The sequence below is a fragment of the Oscarella lobularis genome, chromosome 6, assembly GCF_947507565.1.
Source record: "Oscarella lobularis chromosome 6, ooOscLobu1.1, whole genome shotgun sequence".
In the NCBI taxonomy this organism is placed as follows: domain Eukaryota; kingdom Metazoa; phylum Porifera; class Homoscleromorpha; order Homosclerophorida; family Oscarellidae; genus Oscarella; species Oscarella lobularis.
In genome coordinates, this window is record NC_089180.1 from 2,229,761 (window position 1) to 2,245,529 (window position 15,769).

At 49.2% G+C, this 15,769-nt stretch overlaps 1 pseudogene; it reads left to right on the forward strand.

Annotated features, from left to right (window-relative positions):
* Window positions 1–361: 361 nt before the first annotated feature.
* On the forward strand, window positions 362–14,927 carry LOC136188173 (uncharacterized; annotated as a pseudogene).
* The last annotated feature ends 842 nt before the right edge of the window (window positions 14,928–15,769 follow it).

A 15,769-nucleotide genomic window follows, 5' to 3' on the forward strand; every position in this document is an offset into this window, starting at 1 on the left:
GCGCGTCGCGACGTGGAGTGGTGGTTGGCATTTGCGACTCAGTGGAATGACGTCGGCGCTGAACACAGTCCGGTCGCGAGCGCAGCTACAAACAGATGAATCGGGTTCGTGGGGCTTCGGCGCTGTGCTCGTTTCTGCCACGCCTTGGCGGGGATTTGCGGCGGGATGTACGCCGGCCTGGCAGAGCTGCTCGATAGCCCCGAAGGAAATGTACCCAGTGTTGGCGGCCTGTTTGCTATGGGGAAAAAGCTGGATCGGCTCCACAGTGCGGCTGGAATCGGACAACAGCACGGTGGTGGCTGCGTGCAATGCAGGGTCGACGCGATACGGGGCGCTGCTGCGCTTGCTGAGAGCGCTGATGATGTCGTCGGCTCAGTTCAACTGCACGATACGAGCGGAGCATCTGCCGGGAGCCCAGAACCTAGTCGCCGACGCGTTATCGAGAGGCGAGCCAACACTAAGTGTGTTGCAGGGAAAGCGGCTGGAACTGGAAGAGCTTCCGGAGAAAATCTTGGCGGCGCTCGACAAATTGGCGACAGCGGACCCCGTCTGGGGATCGCCAAGTTAGAAGTCGCTCGTCGGCGATACATGAACCACGGTCTGGCCTTCGGGACGCGTAGAGCGTACTCGTCGGCGCAGATGGCATATCTGGGCTCTGCGAGAGGGTTTCCCTCTCGCCAATACCTACAAGCGAACCCACGTTGTGTCTTTTTGTCTCGTCTCTTGCGGAGGAGGGTCGCAAGGCTTCGACGATTAGGGCATACCTTTCGGCGGTTCGGAATCTGCATGTGCAAAGCGGAAGGGTGGATCCGACGACGCCGCGGCCACCGCAGTTGGCGTTGGTCCTGCGAGAAATCGAGCGAGAGCAGACGGAGCAGGGGCTCAGCGGCGGGGACCAACGCCTACCAATCGACGCGGCGGCGCTGAGCGCGCTGCGGGCGGAGTGGCGCGGGCTGACCGATCGGTACGAAAGCGCGCTGCTATGGGCCGCCACATGCGTCGGATCCTTCGGGTGACTACGCACGGCCGAGTTTCTCGTGAATTCGACGGAGCTGTTTGACGAGCGACGGCACTTGAGCTACGCGGACGTCACCTTGGAAGACCGGGAAAATCCGTCATGGGCGCGGATCAGAGTGAAGTTCTCGAAGACGGATCAACTGGGAAAAGGAGCGTTCGCGTTCCTCGGGCGCGTTCGTGATGGAATGTGCCCCGTAGCGGCGCTGTTACAATACCTCGCGTTAGGAGGGGCGGGGCAAGGCCCGCTGTTCCGGTTCCCGAACGGGGACCCGCTAACGCGACGGCGTTTGGTAGCCACAATGCGGGAGGTGCTGCGAAGGCGGGGCTTCGACGCCGATCGTTTTCCAGGCATACCCTTCGGATTGGCGCTGCGACGGCGGCGGCGCGCGTCGGATGCCCGGAAGAGAAGATCAAAGCGTTAGGCAGATGGAAAAGCAATGCGTACAAGCGTTACATTCGACTGGCGGGGGTGGATATCGCGAAGGTGTCAAGTTTATTGGGCGGGGCGGACGCATCCAAATAAACAGTCTACGACGGGGGCGTGAGCGCATAGTTTGGGATCGGCAGGCGTAGTTGTGGTTGGTTTGGGCCCGTGGCTTTGCCTTAGGACCACCTTCCTGCCTCGGCGGCGTGCCGAGCAGTGGGTGGCACGGGATGTGCATTAAGATCACGTGACACGGCCACACACCCACACCGCAAGCCCTTCATACGCAGGGCGAGCGAGCGACCAGGCATTAACTGCATGTTTGGTGTAGAAGGTAGTGCGTGCGTTAAAACCACGCCCATAACAACAGAATCTCAAACTGTAACTTCGACACTAGGCAAAAGATCTAAAATCTAAAATCGCCATATCAGTGTTTAAAGTAATCAATTTAATGTTGTTTAGCGTGGGTGCGAGATCGCCAATCTTAGCGTAAAAGAGTCCTATGTCGCCATTACAACAATATTTTAAAGCGTAATTGTAGGCAAACAAAAGAGCTCAATAGAAATCGCCTCGACCGATCTTTAAAAAAGAGTATTTTGTTGCGTTTCGGATAAAGATTTTAGCCAATGGTAAACGTATTTGATAACGCACGAGAAGCGTGTCGCGAGTAGGACCGAGACGGACGGGCTTTTAACCAGTACGACTCGCGTAAAAGGCGATTTTGTCAAGAAATTGTGTCCGAACTCGTCGGCATTAGACCTTCAACAGCTCTTGAAGATCATTTCCCAAGATACCCCTTACTGGGATTGCCGTATTGCACGCAACATGCCCTATCGTCGTTTTCGAATTATTTTATTAATGCTTCATTTTGCTGAAAACCGCACCCTTATCACCAAACAAAGTGATGACAATTACGATGTCTTGGGCAAAATACGGCCAATAATGGAAATGATGCAAGAGCGCTTTCAACACCTATACAGCCCTCATCATAATGTCAGCATTGATGAAGCAATGATTGTCTTCAAGGGAAGGATTTCCATTAGGCAGTACATGCCAATAAAGCCGGTCAAATATGGAATCAAAGTTTATTTTTTTGTAAGTGAGATTATTTCAGTAATATATACATACATATACTGTATACAGTATTTACGATTTTTTGTTTTTAGATGCGACTTAGAAAAAGGATATCCTTGGGACTTCCAAGTCTACAGAGGCAAGGAGAAAAATGCGCGTACAGATGTTGACCTCGGAGAAAGAGTGGTACTTGATCTGACCACACCATGGACCATGGATACCGCCTCTACTTTGACAATCTTTTCCCCAACCCACGTCTTGCCGCAAGACTCCTACGACAAAACACTTATTTCATTGGAACAGTTCGTCCGAATCGTGCGTGGTTTCCTAAAAAAGTACTTGAGGTCGACGCAAAATCTGCGGCAAGGGTTTCCTCTTCTGGCGCTTGGGCCGAGTTTACCAACAACACTGCGTTCGACGACGACTGCAAGGTTTATTGCCTGTCATGGGTAGAAAAAAACAGGTCACCCTAATCAATACCTTGTGTCCGGTGAATTTTATCGAAGGACAAAGAAGGCTCAATAACAACCGTTTCTTGCTACAACAAGTACATATGGGCGGCGTTGACCTGCCGACAACCTTCGCCGCACCTATTCCTTTTCTTTGAAATTTTTAAGATGGTATATGCGCATATTTTGGTATCTTCTTGAATCGGCGGCCGTCAATGCGCATATTGTGCAAATGGAAACAACCGGAATCAACACATCCACCAATAAATTTTTGCAAGCGTCTGGCCATACAGTAGATCTTGTCGTCAGAATCAACTCTAGGCTGCGACCAGGGAAACAGTCTTTTATTACCGGTGGTCGATTCCGAGATCGCCACTTTCCTTAAAAGAGCGAAAGCAGCCGAGGAGTTTGCGCCGTCGAAACGTGTCGCTCCAGAACGTACTTTTTTTGCCCGGATTTCGAGAAGCGCAGTTGCCCGGTGCCATGCTTCAGGATTTACGACACGAAGTAAACTACAGTATTTTTCTGAGCACTGCCTTGGAGTGCAGACACGGGAGTTTCAAGGTGGCTCTGGATCTGTGGTGCGACCTTCACGTTTGTCTGATATTATTTTTTCTAGATCTTCTTGGAAAGGCTAGTCGGACTGAAGCCACGATTGAAAAAGTTGCTGATTCAATAGGAGACATACTGCGGAGTTGCTTAGACATACTGCGGAGTTTGAAAAGAAGGAACGTTATTTCGCCTAATGAGAGCGAACGTGAAACAAAATTTCGAGGTATTCACATTCCTTGGACAAGTAGATGAAAGTCCTGTATACATGCACATTCTAAAAGGTAGCTAGAGAGCATGAAACTTGCTTTTTGAATCTTACAACTAAATTATCAACAAAGTGTCTATTACGGGTCTCTCTGCCTCTCCGTAAAGTCCCCTTCTGGAATGAACGGTCATGCAACGTGGCTGCGGTGGCTACTGTTTCTTTGATGCAGAGGACTTCGAATAATTAAACGTCGACGACGACTTTGTAAGTTCTGAAGCGTTTATGGCGGCCTTTAAGGCGCGCTTGAAGGAGGACGCAACTTGAAAGTACTCGATCCTCCAGAACAAGTTGCGGCTAAAGTGGTGGCGAAGCAATCAGATTCCCGCCTTAGTCCAAGGTGCAGCAGCCGTTACAGGATTTTTGTTTGGCCTACATGACGCAGCAGTCGTGAGTGTAGGCGCTTCTCTACAGTACATCAGGTGCCACTTGGGTTGAGAACCAAATTGTGGCGTTAAATTTAGATAGGCCCGCAATAAACAAAAACATTTGTTCCATTGACAGTACTTCGAGTTTCTTTATAATTGTCTCTTTTCTGTTACGCCCCTGCAGGAAAAAGGAGATTTTATGCAAGGAGGCAACTATCCTTGCACGCCTAAAACCACATCGAAATGTGGTAGGCTTGAGGGGATTTTCTCCCAATCCAAAACATTTTGTTTTGCTTTTGGAATACGTCAACAGCGGGTCTCTTAAATTAGATTGAGCTGAAGCAACCTCGTTTGCTCGCGAGAGGTTGACGTTGCTCGTCGATATGGTGTTCCTCTTCGTGGGAGGAACTCCGCCAAATTCGACGCCGACACTTAGTGACGAGATATCAACGTGAAGAACACATCCATTTCTCCGACAAATTGAGCAAAGTCGGACATGTTAGATTTTCCGCGCACGCGCCTCGCTGGGAAATATTTTTATTGTTTCTGGTTGTCGTCGATGAAGTGTATTTAGATACCTAGGGAAAGGGGATTATAAATGTTCCGTTTATCTGGAAAACATGCATGCTCTCCAATGCGTCGAACACCACTCAGCCAATTCTTCTTCCGTACTTAGTCTTTTAAATCAAAAGAGCGACGTCGTCGCAGCTGACATTCGCCTGTTTCAGAAAGTTCCGATAAGTGGAGCACACGACGTCTGGGAGACTCTCGGAGACGTATCGTTGAGTAATTTCAATCGGAGAAATGGAAATTGACGTCGAATTGAGTGAACATGACCACTTCTACATACCGTATATCTCTGAATAGAGCGTGTGCATCGCATGCAAGTCTAACGATTTTTGAATCTTTTTATCGTTTCACTTTGAATGTATCGTCGATGCAAGTGTGACAGTGGTGACAGTCGATGCACCGCTTGCAAAAAGGAAGTGATCTTCCTATTCCGGCGCAAACTACTGCCGTTAAATGCGTGGGCTGCGAGTCACTCACCCCGACCCGTATGTTGGCATGCAGCAGCGTCACTTCCGCGTAGCCTCGCGTGGCCAGGCACTTTTCCCTGATCTCCCGGATACTCCGAGAGGGAAAGGGCCTGGTACTTGAGTCCCACGTGATAGGTCATGGGCTCCCCCGTTTGGGGGAGCGGTCGGTCATATGATCGATTAAATATTAGTGATGCCACCTCTCAGCGACGTGTAATAAAATTTTCATACCTGAGCTTAGGCACGCCGCGGTTGAGCAATGATCAAGCGCGATATTCAAATGGATTTCAGCAGTCACTTATATGCATGGGCTTCCCAGACGTTTTCCACATGACAGCTTCCCAGACGTTTTCCATCTGCCCTGGTTGGAAAGCTGTCATGTGGAAAACGTCTGTGAAGCCCATGCATATAAGTGACTGCTAAAATCCATTTGAATACCGCGCTTGATCATTGCTCAACCGCGGCGTGCCTAAGCTCAGGTATGAAAATTTTTATTACACGTTGCTGAGAGGTGGCATCACTAATATTTAATCTATCATATGACCGACCACTCCCCCAAACGGGGGAGCCCATGACCTATCACGTGGGACTCAAGTACCAGGCCCTTTTCCCCTCTCAGACTATCCGGGAGATCAGGGAAAGGGCCTGGCCACGCGAGGCTAACTTCCGCGGAGCTTTTGCTTCAGTGCGACGACAAAATGTCTCAGTCGTACAAAGCGTACGACAGAATTTTGGCCGAAATCCAACAGACGGAGATCAAAGACGTGAGAATGACTGGTTTGGTGGTCTCACGATTCAATGCCTACGTGAAACGTGGTACCATCCGAAAGGTTGAGAGGCCTTTGTGGCATCAAAAGGCCGATTACCCGGTAGCCTCACTGACTATCTTTCTGCCACTTGGCAGTCGATCTTTGAACAAGTACTCATTTCGTGCCCGGTGGCACTATAGTTTTGTATTGTCATCTGCTCTGCAAAACAATTTGCCCTCATCTGCTATTTGCAGCGTGTATTGTCGTCAAATTTGCTATTTGCAGAATTTCTGAGAAAATTGCTTTACAGTCTTCTGTCTATCAGGCCATTTCTTCTGCAACGTACGAGCAAATACTCCGTCTAATACTACGATTAGAGCTTTTTTGTTCCCAAACTGATCGTTTGACATTTGTATCGTTCTGTTTTAGGCGCTTAGATACAGTGTGCAAATGCATCGAAAAAAAGACAGCGTCTTTCCCTATTAAGATCGCCATTCAATAACATGCGATGACGTTTTCGTGCTAAACGCTAAACACGACGACCAGTCTCAACCAAATCTTTTCCTCGATCTCTCAACCCATCCTCCTGCACAAAAGCAGTTCACACGCAACGGTATTCATACGCACGACCACAACCAGGGATACTAGACAATAGGGATAAGAAACGCACGCATGGCAGTGTACATTGTGACGCATGATGCGTGACACGCCACGCCCCCTCACCAGCTTGGACCTCTGTCAAATAATTATCGATATCTCCAAATCTGAAAGCTGCAGAGCCTTCTAATATTTTGGCAAGGTTTGGAACTGACTACGAATTAATTTCCTTTTGTCGTTTTTATCAAACGAGGCTGCTTACGACGATTTTGGCCCGTTTCTCTTCAGCACGCGACTTTGTGCAATTGTTATGATTGTTTGAAAGGATTTTAGATCCCCAAAGTCTATTCGAATATTAGACTATAAACGTCAAAGTGCAACTGTCCTGCCCAAGATCGTCTGTCATTCCTAATCACCAGATTAAAGGCAATTTTGCAATTTGCCAATCGAGGTGCTTAGCAGAAAATCGTCTCGATTTTGACGGTTAGAAACCAGTAATGATTTTGGGCAATACAGTTGCACTTTGAGGTATATTGTCAACAATTTGAATGAACTTTGGGGTTCTGAAAACCTCTAGAACGATCATAACAATTGCACAAAGTCACGGTGATGGGGTGCTGTAGGGAAACGGGTCGAAATCGTCTATAGGACATCATCGTTTTGCTTTAAAACGACTTTCGAGAATGTTGCAAAGACATTTTGCAACCTTGCCAAAATTATTCACTTGCTCTCGAGCTTTTGGATTTCGAGAAATCGGGGAATTACTTAAGAGAGTTCAAACGGACGTGGAGGGGGGCGTGCCGAGTCACGCATTTATTATGACGTTACAATAGGTCATGCGCGCGTTTCTTATCCCTATTGTCTAGTATCCCTGCCACAACTACACTTCTATTAATTGCACTGAAAGCACAACTGAAGTAAGTAGATACAACTTGCACAAATGCCTAAGTCATTCTCACATCTGTTCTTTAAACAGAGGCGTCAGTTGGTTAAGAACAAAATGCCGCTTATGAAAGATATCTCTTGCCATCGATGAGAAGAATGTAATTTATACTTGATACAGGAACAGTTGTTTGCTATACACAGTTGTAACAGGACCAAGTGCCCAAAGCTCAGCGTCGAGTGTGAGAAAGAAGAGAGCAACAGGTACTAAATCTTGCACTCATTATTCTCATAGCCATTTGCAATTATTCATTAAAAGTTGGAAGGCGAGAAAACAGCTCTTTTATCTCTTGTTCAGAAAGAGCCGCCAGATTACGAGTATCAAACAGTTTAAGTCAAGGTTCGCATGCCGTCAACGAAAGAAATACGTCGCCATTTTTTGGCTATTCACCTAATCTTCATGTTGTTTTCAGCAATTGCTTGCTTGCTTGCTTGCTTGCTTGGTACAAAACCACACTGATTCTCTTTACGTTGACGACGTCAATTGGAGGCTAATCTCTAAAGGGGACAAAGCAAGAAAGGACGAAAATTCAAAATACTCTTTTTGAATTCGACATAAAACCTGATGGCAAGGTGAAGACGCGTTCTATTGAACATTGTGAATGTTTATTTGATTCTGATGGGTTCAGGATGTAAAAGAAGTTTGCATGAAATTCAAAGAACTGTTTTATATCAGATAAGTATTTAGGTAATGGATTCCGCCTTAGTGGCTTTGATTCATTTTTTGTTGCAGGAGGAAAACTCAGCGGTGCGGTAACGTATGTGCAAAGCGTGAGGGATTTTTACTCCGTAGTTGTCTAAAGATGGTTTTCTAATGCACCAACATCTTTCAACTTTTTATTGAGAGCGCAAAAACTTGATGAGGCAGGGTGGTTGCTGATAATTTCTAAGATGTGTGGTCAAAAATTGCAGAATAATTTAGTAAGCGTGACAAACGGTGATGAAGCATGCTGCTGTGATAAATTACATCGATGACACTCTTGTGGAAGCAATGCACTATGCTTACGACGGTACGCTCAGGTAAAGGCGCATTCACAGTAACGACGCTAGACATGCGTTGCGTTGAGCGCTTGTCATTCACAGTAAAAACCCACTGTGCACGACGCTGTGACGTAATTTTTGCATAGCGTCAGCTAGTACTTATCGACTACTCCGAGCCTTACAAGCGGAGAGGAGTAATCTTTGGGCAGTGTCGAAGAAAGCACTCGCAAGGTATGAATTAACACGCACAATCCTTACTTGTTCCAATAAATCACCATTTATGCAAAAGAATTTTTGAAAAGAGAGTCTTGTTTTAGACGATGTGTATAGCGCTCTCATCAAGTTTGTGAAATTTCCTCACCTTCTGCAAGAACCGTGCAGGCTGTGGTCACCAGTGAAAATGAAAGGACGCAGAATTGCATTAACGATGAACCGCCCTCTACACTTTGGCAAAGTCTCGGCGAATTTCCTTTCCGACTGTGACGGCGACGGCATTGGCCATATCGTTAGACAAACCCAATATATACATTTATAGGGATTTGAATGATTGGCACGAAGCCGTTTCGGGAAATACCTTGTGCCTTTCAAGACTACAATATAGCCCTGAATGTAACTCATCGACGTTTCTTCCACTTCCGCCACGCCCCTTATTTGCCAAGGGCAAATTCGTGCCGTTTCTTACCTACATGTATATGCACCAAATTCAGCGATCGCTTCTATGCAAAACGGTCGTTTACGATCCTAAGAAGTACTTCAGACGACATCGACTTTCTATCGTAGATAGTAGCTAGTAGCTTATATTCTCGATCTCGGAACGAATCCGGTGATGCGGGCAACAACGAAGGTGGGGGAGGGGCGATGAGTGGGTGGGAAAATCCCGACGGCAATCGTAATTGACGACGCGAGACGAGTAGATCAATCGCACGGAGGATTGGATTTGTAGCGATCGGTGCGACACAAAAATAGTGTTGCGTTGACCACGTCCTGATTGTAAGTAGAAGTTTCAGTGCACCGAGAATGTTATGTCCGCTAGCCATCGATAACTGTTCGGTCGACTGTTGGATATTCGTCGGGGCGAATGACGGCGGGACGATCGAAACGGCCGCGCATGAATCGAGGAGGCGCCGGCTCGAGAGGCCATTGTGGCCGGTTGCCTGGAGGGGTGACTGTGGGGAACTCGACGGTGACGCGTGGGACGCTGGGTTGACTAGGATTTTGCAAGAAGTGTACTCCTGTTTATTAGATGCTTGACGGGGTCGCCCGGATCTCTCGAGAGGACCCGGACTATACAGACAAACGGACAACATCAACAACTAAAACGGCTACAACTACCCCTTTCCTCGAGAAGGTGAGCGCCCTCGGGAACTAAACTGGGGCCTCTAACATACAAACACGAAAAACAAACCACGAACCAGTGTACGTCGCAACAAAGCGCCACGCGTTCACGTGGACCAGTTCGGGTCTTGAAAGCGTACGGGAGCTTTTCCAGCGTTTGCGCGGCGAGAGCGCTGTCGGCCAGCTCCATGAACAGTAGTAGAGTTGAAAGTAGACGATGAAGGAGAAGAGACCGGATTCTCACCGGCATAAAACGGACGTGAAGTAGCAGATGATTCTGCTCCACCGACACAATTAACACTTTTGTCCCCTGGCCAATGGGGGTGGACGCCGTCGCGCGACATAGCGTGTGCCGAAGGGAGAACCCACTCATCTGTCGACCCCTGCATCACTTCATCTCGAGGCCGCATTCCCATATTAATAGGGCAGGAAAGCCTTCGGCGGGGCGAATCAGCGCTCGCTCCCGTCGTGTGACGAACGTCCTCGAGATCCATCGATCTGCATCCATCGTCATGGATATGTTGGGTGTCGCAGGCGAGGGCCAACTTCCGTCAAAAATAAACGTTACCCATGGAAGGGCAATATAGAACGAAACGTTAACGTGAGTACTAGCACTGCTGCGGCGCATCCACTCGTAATCAACAAACAAAGACTTTTGAACAACTGGACCGGCGAAACTTCATTCAACACAAACGGCCGGCGACAGGACGGCGGAGCTCCATGACAGTGTTCACGCACGTTTCAACAGTGCCAGTTCCGGGGTGTGCTTCTCCAGCGCTCCCATGACCTCACGGTGATGATCGGATATTTGTTGCATGAATTTCGTCTGCTTTCCGACGAATTCTCGTAAGATGGCGTCGGTTGACCCTGACGTCACAACGTCGGCGCTACTTCTGGTCGTCGATCGAGATTCTGCTTTGCCTGGACGATTTCCAATCGCCAGACACTCATTGCTCACCTTTGATCGTGATTTCCAGATCTCCTCGCCTGTCTTGGCTGCGTCTTCCGCCTCGTCAAGGGTTTGGGGACGACCTCTGACGCATTCTTCGCGGAGCTCGGGACGTAACCCATTCTGGTAATGTTGAATTTGCATTTGTTCGGATAGAGCCTCCAACAACTCGAAAAAACCAGCGTTCGAAATCGCGTCGTGAAAGCGTCGACGTCATCGCGCGGTCCATGTTGACAAGCTATAAGCCGCTCGGTATAATGAACGTGAGGGTCCGCAGGACCGAATTTGCGTTTCAGAAATGCCACAAATTTCTTCCAGGTCAACTGCTCGCCGCGCGTCTCTAACTTCCGCTCGAACGCTGAAGCCTCGATGCGTGCGCGCCCGCTGAGATGAATTCGTGCGTTCTTCAGACGGTCGCGAGCGCTCCATCGATCGACGTCGGCGATCGCTTCGAGCTGATAAAGCCAGTTGCAAAGTTCTTCATAATTGTACCCGAAGAATTTCTCGAGAGCGCGCGTGTGATCGACGCGTCGCGCCGATGACTGACGATCCGGCGATTTGTCCGTTGACGTATCGAACGCCTCCACGTGTGGCGTGGGAATTCTGGCTGGCGTCGCGAGTCGAGCCCGTGCCGTCGGCGATAGCGCCGCTTGCGTGCGAGCAAACGGTCGATCCGTCGTCGTGCGGCCGGACTTTGTGGCGTCACAGGCGTCGCGAGTTGAAATAACGCCGTTGGCGTCGTTGCGCGTCGTTGAGAGGCGTGCAACGCGCCGCGCCTTCGTTGTCCGGGCGTCGTCGACTTCGGTGTTCGTGTCGCATGCAACGGCGCGGCGGGCTTCTTTGCTTTCGTCGTCTTTCGCTTCGGGGGCATCCTTGTGTGCGATTGTGTGCTGCCTCGTGGCACCAGGTGCCTCCCCGCCGACCTATCACACAGGCTTGCTCCCACGACGTCACCGGCCACTCCCCCCTGACAACTGCCGATTCGAACCAAGACCGCGCGGGTAGTCGGACGAGGCGCTTTCGCCACACGCGCGTCAACGACGAGCTGCCCGGGTGATCGTCGCTTCGACCCGGTCCAGCCAGAATCAAAAACGAACGATCCAGCGCGCCAACGACGGCGATGGACGATCGCGTTCCCAGTGAAATCCGACTACCCGGATTTTCCACCAAGTTGTGGCCAGCTGGAGGAGTGACTGTGGAGAACTCGACGCTGGGTTGACTAGGATTTTGCAAGAAGTGTACTCCTGTTTATTAGTTGCTTGACGGGGTCGCCCGGATCTTTCGAGAGGATCCGGACTATACAGACAAACGGACAACAATCAACAACTAAAACGGCTACAGCCATTTACCATAGCGTCGACTTGAAAGACAGCGGCGGACTGAGATGATACCGGTTGCAACGCGCCGACCGCGTAGGGTGGGAGTAATTCGTCGCGCGAAGGGAGCGGGTAACACTGTTGATGGGTGTCATGTTTTGCGCTAAATTTCGTGCACGTCATGCGAATATGTCCAATTTCACCACAATTCCAGGGGCACAGACAAACGTGGGGCGTTAGCCGGTGAATCCAGGCGAATAACGCGGTTGAGAAGAGATGAGAGTAAGGTAGATTGTTGTTCAACTGAGGCGGCTTTCCTGTTTGAATTCGGATAGATGGTCCTAGTAAAATGTATTTAGAAACTGACGCATCATAAAAGATATGGGCTCTGACCTCGTGTTACTGGACGCCTGTGACCTGTCGCCTCAGGGGCCCACCGGCCGTAGCTCGCGCGCCGGTGAATAAAAGAAGGAAACTCGCCGCAGGAGCTCACATTCAGAAATATAGAAACGACGATTTGAAAAGGTTATACGGGGCTTTGAGAAACTGAATTAAATACCGTAATGACCTTTCAGGATATTTCTATTTCTAAGTCCTTAAAATACTCAAATGCTATTTTCAGTCTCAATAAGCCTTACGTGATGTCACGAAAGCATCCAATTTCGTATAAGGGCTCTCCGATGTTAATCGCGTTAAACTTAAGAACATCCCGTCCCAAGTGAAACGGTTAATTTTAGATACACGTAATAGAGGATCTTCTTCTCCTCTTTCTCCTCCTCCTTATTGTGTTTTTGTTCACCGTGACAGAGGAACAAGCGAAGTCTGTTTTGGCGATACTGATAAAAAATTCAGCTATTAAAAAATTTATAAAATTTGGAGCAGCTAACAATTATATAATCTCCTTTTTTCTGTAAGGCTTTCACAAGAAGATATTTAATTAAACACCTTGTTTATACTACAAATAAAAAGAGTCTGTCTTTTGTTTAACCTAACGCGCTCACCTACTAGGAGTACTCCAACTTCATAATCAAATCTACCAGTAGATTTCGCTCTTTTCACAGGCAGATGTTTACTATTTGATAAAGAGGGAAGTGAAGTGAAAATCAAGTGTTTCTAGCCCGTAAAAATAGCAGGTTACAGCCAAATGCTACGTCGACTTCTGTCCGCCACTTGCCGCGATGACGTCACTAATTAACAGTTGACCATACGCTTTCCAAACCAATGCAAACCTCCTCATCTACGTCAACAAATTCATTCCGGTCTACGGACTTGGTAAGTCCAGGTCGGTCAGCGTTGTCCTAAAGCGGAAACGACTGCTGCTAACCACCAAATGAAAATTCATGTTTCTTTAAGTAGAACCTCTGAAATCACGTACAAATATATAGAAAACATAAAGAAGACTAATATTTAAGATATAAATTGAGAAGCCTTGTTTGAGTGAAGCAGGCTTCGGATGCGAACATGTCATTACGAAACTTTACTTTTCCCAGGAACAGATCTAATCATACACGTTCTTCAATTGACCGAAACGTACGTGCATGGAAATCGGGAATGCAGGCCGACATGTTCCACCAGGAAAATGCAGGATTCCTTGCCCTCAGGATGCCTTGGCCTCAGTAGGAAAAGAAATTTCTAACTGTTACATTGTTGAACAATTAGTCTTCACAGTGCCGCTTCACTTCATGACGACCTCTCAAAATCCACCTTCATGTCGTCACTGCTCCTCAGCCATCTTCCGGACGATCAATGGCTTCAGGCATCTCTTCCAATTCGCCTGGGCGGTTTTGGTGTGCCCTTGCTTTCGCCGATCCTGGATGCAGCTTTCTTGGCGGGCTGGAGCCACACATCTGAAGCCCTCCCCGACCGTTTTCCACCTCTGTGGTCGGTGGACGACTTCCCCTTTGTCGGGTCGTCGGTGAGGTGTTCCCTCGAGTTCGCCTTACACCGGTTTCAGGAAAGTTTGTGCTCGTCCACCTCTGAGTCATCGATCGCTTCGATTTCCGATCTGCCTTCGGCTGGCGACAAACTCCAACATTAACTCAAGTTGGTCATCGATCAAGTACGTGTCAACTCGGTTTTCTCGGCAGCTCCGGACAACCGTGGCCTCTCTCGTCTCCGCTCGTGCCAGGGCAAGAATGCTGGCCGTTGGTTGGAGGCTTTGCCCTCTTCAAGGATGCTCGCGCTCAAACCTTGCGATTTTCGCTTAGCCGCATCCTTGAGGCTGGGTCTTCCCTTCGCGGCTTGCCTCACCTCGTGCAACTGCGGCTCTGCCATCGACCGCAGTGGATACCATCTGCTCACCTGCAAAACAGGCGCCGGTCCAGTCTGGGCGCACAACTGTGTTGTCTCCGGCTGGGCGGACTGTGTCAGAGATGCCGGCCTTTCTTGCAAAGTAGAGCCCAGGCACGAGTACCTGAACAACGACAATCGTCCCGACATCGTTGCCTTCGGCACGGGCACAGGGGAGTGCTTCGAACTCGACATATCTCTCGCCCACCAGTGGAGTTCCGAGGCCTCGCGCCGCTCAGCGAGTGAGGACGGTGCGGCGGCTTCGATCAGGGAGGAGAATAAGATCTCAAAATACGAATCGTACCAGCGTTCTTCAGGCTTGACCTCCACTTTCATTCCCATCGTAGCCGAACATTTTGGTCGTTGGGGCAAGCTCGCCCAAAATTTTCTTTAATCTTTGGGCAGATTTGTCGAGCGCTTGGAGGGCCGTTGAAAGAAAAACGTGTTCCTGTGTTATTGGCGTCGTCGTCTGTCCGTCTTACTCCAGTACTGTAACTCTAACGTGATTACCCATAAGTTGTCTCGTATCTGCAGTTCTTCTTCCCGTCTCGACTCAGGCTCACGTCCGCTAACTCACCCGCGTTAGTCTAGCTATCTTTACTACTCTTGACATTTGTCCTAGCCAATGGCCTGTCTTGTGCATTGTCTATTTAAATAAATCTCTCTCTCTCTCCCGGATATCAGTCGCCTTTTCTATCGCTCCCGAATTTGCTGGTTTTTCGGTGTTTATTGTCGTCGTCTCTCTTTGTTACTCGTCCTGCCCGTCAGTAACGTCAAGTCGCTCCATCTGCGCATCGTTTCGACGTCGCTCTTCGGATTCTGATCTCACGTGCGCCGTCAGTCGACCTCCGGCGACTACCGCCTCGCTCGAGAAGAGGCCTCAGTCCCTCTAACCGGTTTATTCACTTCGGTTTTTGCCGTCGCATCTTTCGACATGTCGAGTGAAAGCTATGTCTGCGTCGTCGACGGATGCGGCTATATGGGCAACTCAGGGAGGATGTTCGACCATTTTCGAAAGGTCCACCGAGCGGAAGACTGGCCGCGTACGTGGATACTACGTCATCGTCTTTCCCAATGCAGCAAATGCCTACATTGGTTCAGCCGGCTTATCTCCCATTCTCCAAAATGCCACGGCTCGTGTCAGTCGGTCGATGCGTGTCAGTCATCTCAAGCCCCTAGGTCTACGACTACGGCCTCGTCTAACGTCGCTACTGCCACGTCACGCGTTTCCGTCGAAGACTACCACGAGCCGCCGCAAAACCCCATTGGCGACTCCCCCACCGAGCCAATACAACCTCCTCCGGCTATCAATTCGCCCGCCACGTCGCTATCTTCAGAAGATCAGGCCTGGCAATTCATCTCGTCGCTCTCTCTTGTCGACATCCTGAGTCTTCCATCTGCCGCAACGGTTCAGGACATCCCATTTCG